We start from the raw sequence: 4471 nt of genomic DNA, 5'->3' as shown, positions 1-4471 counted from the left end.
AAGTTCATTAACAGAAGACAATTATTCACACAAAAGTTATTATGAAAATGTGTGGCGAATTAGGTCAAAGTTCTTTAATGGAAGACGATTATTCACACAGGGAGCTCTACAGTAGTGCTCAAATAATCGGGAATGAGAAAGTCAATACCCAACCAATCTTTTTCTTTTATAAGAGAAATAACTTAATTCAGATGATTATTGTATTTTCATATAGAAGACGAATGTTTGAACATGGATCTCTACAATAGTATCCTAACATTCGAGAAAGTCTAAACCTAATCAAATTCTTCCATTTTTATTGTGAAAAGCTTTTAAAAAATGGAGTGACTTGACGTTGAATCAAGTGTCTGAAGTTGATTTATGAAAAAAGTTTGGATTAATCGGAAGAGATACTCGATATTGGATCAATCACTCGCATTACATTCAATTTGAATTTGATTTGGGAAAAGGGGTTCAACATTGAATTAAGCATTATTTTTGTTCTTTTATCAAAATGGTTTTTTAATCTTGAGTTAACAATGGTTTCTAGAACATGTGTAGATCAAGATGAATCTAGTGTTTCAATTGGTATCACTAAATATCGAGGTATGGTTGGTTCATTATTATATTTGATGGCAAATCATCCTGACATTATGTTTAGTGTTTGTCTTTGTGCACATTTTTAAGCAAATTCGAAGGAACCACATCTTGCATCCGTGAAGAGAATCATGAAGTACCTCAAAGGAACAACAAATGTTGGCTTATGGTATCCAAAAGGTAGTGTATGTGATTTAATTGGTCATTCTGACTCAGATTATGTAGGCTGTAAAACAGACCAAAAAAGCATAAGCAACACATGTCATATCCTAGGAAATGCTCTCGTATCCTGGTCCTGCAAGAAGCAAGCATGTGTGACTCTTAGTATAACTGAAGAAAAATATATTGCTGCAGGAAATTGTTGTGCATAAATCCTTTGGTTAAAACAAAAAATATGTGACTACAGAGTGAACCTTGGGTGCATTCCATTGAAGTGCGATAATACAAGTGCAATCAGCATAACCAAAAATCCAATCATGCACTCAAGATCTAAATACATTGGCATTCGACATCATTTCTAACGAGATCATGTGATCAAAGGTGACATTGAAGTAACATTTATGGATACCCATAACCAATTAGCGAATATTTTTACAAAACCGCTAGCAAAATAACCATTCTTTAAGATTCAAAGAGAATTGAGAATATCGAATGAACATGATGTTTGATTGTCACACAAAGGCATTTCTACATGCACACTTTTCTAAATTTGTATCAAGGTACATGTTTTTGTTACATTCTATATAAGTTAATTTTCAATTAATATGTGAACTCATATATTCTTGTTGTTTACTCATGATTAAGTGTGTGATATGTGCTAAAGTATGTATTATGCATGATTGATATGAAATATATGAGTTTAGTGTTTAAGTTGTGTGCTGTTTTTGCATTCTATTTTAAAATTATTTGAAAATTTTCATACATGTAATCGATGGTTTTTTTTACAAAAATAACCCACTTTTTAAAGGAAATTCCCAAAATACCCCTGATTTAAAAAAAAATCCCAAAATACCTCACTTTTAGGAGGAGTCTCCAATTGAATTGGCGGCTCCTCTTAAAACTTGAATGGGGGAGCCAATTGGATTGACTAGGGCAGGTGCCCTAGCCAATCCAATTGGCGCCCATGTGTAGGTTTTAAGAGGAGTCGCCAATTCAATTAGAGACTCCTCCTAAAATGCATTTTTTGTCTTATAAATAGATGCGTTGTGTGACTAATTGTTCCACATCTCATATAATCATTTGGCTATCATGTTTGGTGTTCGTCGCCGATACGGAAAGGTGATTTATGCGAGAGACAAACCTCAAATGTTGATGCTGTTTTGGAACATCACCACGTTCGATCAACTGAAGAGGGAGTTGGTTCGTTGGTTAGATGGGAAAATACCAGAAGGGGAAAAAATCAGAAGTATTGAGAGACTTGACAGTATCTTTGGTTGGGTGCGAGTGAAGACTGATAAGGATGCTAGGGAAATGATATCCGGTCGAGACGATATCAATTTGATTGTTGTAATCATTTAGAAATATTAATGTTTTCAGATGTTTTGTACTGATGTTTGTTGTGCACCTCGTTGTAACAAGAACTTAATGATATATAATGATTGAATGTTACAGAAATACAATGTTACAAAAAGCTTAAGACCTAGATGATGCTCCTCGATTGGGACAGTTGTTCTTGTTGTATCCTGGTTGACGATAGATACTACATAATCTTATCATTTTATCTGTGGAATCCATCTCTGTTCTTATACGTGTGCTGTTTGGCCTTCCTTTCTTCTCTCTACGCATCTTGTCATTGTGCCAAACAATATCACCTTCATATGGATGCTAGTAATCCTCCATTGGTAGTACTGAGAAGCTTTGAGTATATACATTCATGATGGTGTTGGCCTTGTACACATCAGATAAATGGTTGTAAGCGTCTTGATGAGTATAAGCGCATGCTGCTATGACATGGGAGCAAGGTATGCGGAAGGCCTGGAATTTTCTACAATCGCACCAACTTCTGTTTAATCTAACAGCGTAGGCTAAATTTGGTCTCCCCTCGTTGTGGCCCATTGTTTCCTGGACGCTAAAATTTTGTCTATGACGGTCAAAGACTATTACAGCGTGTGTGCTAGCTTTGATGCTCTCCTCTTTCATAACCTTCATGCAACACTCACTGAATACTTGCCCGGACATTAACACTGCACTCCATCTTTCACCTCTGGTTGCGAACATAGAAGCCAACCTATAATAGGTTGATCTTACCAAGGTGGTTATCGACAGATTTTGAATTCCTTTGAAAACCCTGTTCATGCATTCCACAATGTTTGTTGTCATGTGGCCCTATCGACAACCTCTGTCAAATGCCCTTGTCCATTGCTCTACTGGTATGTTATTTATCCATCTCCCTGCGTATTCATTAGATAGTCTAATTTCATCACGATAATATTGAAATGACGGTTGAGTTAAAGCATACCCAACATTCACCACCTTCTTGCGAAGATTTTTATCTTTTATAGCATGCATGAAGTTTTGTGCAATGTGTCTGATACAGTAGACATGTGTAGAGAGAGGATCATGCCATCCATTGTCATGGTTGTTGTAGGCACTCTCAATGGCAGCATGTCTATCAGAAATCAAACAGAGATTGGCTTGTGGAGCCACATGCGTTCTGAGATGTCGAAGAAAGAAACCCCATCCACCAGTCGTTTCACCTTCAACAAGAGCAAAGGAAATGGGAAAGACATTGTTGTTGCCGTCTTGTGCAACCGCCATGAGCAAAGTACCCTTGTATTTTCCGTATAACCAAGTGCCATCAATTTGAATAATAGGTTTGCAGAATGCGAAACCTTTGATGCACGGGTCAAATGCCCAAAAGAGATGGTGAAATATTCTATTACCTGTAGCACAGGTTCCGTCTGGCATCATCGATGACATTGTCTCCATAATTGCCACAGTTCCTGAGACATATGTTTTTAGTGCCCATAAAAACCGTGGCAATTCCTTGAATGAATCCTCCGAGTTGCCGAAAACCTGTTCAACAACCTTTGTCCTCGCAATCCAGGATTTCTTGTAAGATGGAGTATAATTATATGTTGTTCTAATATGGGATATAATTATACTTACCTTCACTGATGGGTCTTTATTAACCAACGACAGAATGTCTTGACATATCAAAGTTGCGCTTAGTTTACGGTGATCTTGTTCAACGTTAGTTGCAATGCAACTGTGTGGTGGGTCTATTGAAGCGATCTCCCAAGAGTCATTTTTCTTCTTGTAAGATGCAGCCAAACGAAACTTAAAAAGCATGTTACGACATTCGATAACATACCTTCTAGAATCAGTGCGTTTCACTGTAAAGTCAGCAGAGTTGTTCATGTGGAATTTTTTTATTTCCAGAACACATTCTTCTTTGGTACGAAACATGTCTCCCACCTTTAATTCTCCTTCTGATCTCGGATACGGATTATAGAAAACACTGTTGGATGTTTCATCGTCGTGAAGATCCATATTTGTCATATGTTAAGGCGGATTGTAGACATGACTAGGAGGTATTGGTGGTGGTTGATCATCATCTTCATCATCGTTGTTCAACATGTGATCAACCTGTATCTCAGTCTCCTCTTCTTCTTCATCAACGACATCCACTTTTGCCTCTGCTTCTGGGTTGACGTCATCTGACCATTGTCGATCATCTTCACCAGATTCATCCTGACCGGTTAGTTGAGACTGTTGAGATGATATACATGGTTGAAGAGTAATGTATAACTCAATACAGTTGCAGCCTGAATGTTCATGACTAACAAACATGTATTCAACATCTTCATCGTCTCGTACCTTAAGGGGGAAATACTTGCATTGACCATTCTCAAAAAATATTGGATTTTGATATGTGATCTTTGACACAATACCC

This window comes from Lathyrus oleraceus, chromosome 6, assembly GCF_024323335.1.
Source record: "Lathyrus oleraceus cultivar Zhongwan6 chromosome 6, CAAS_Psat_ZW6_1.0, whole genome shotgun sequence".
In the NCBI taxonomy this organism is placed as follows: Eukaryota; Viridiplantae; Streptophyta; class Magnoliopsida; order Fabales; family Fabaceae; genus Lathyrus; species Lathyrus oleraceus.
Note: the sequence above shows the minus strand (reverse complement) of the source record.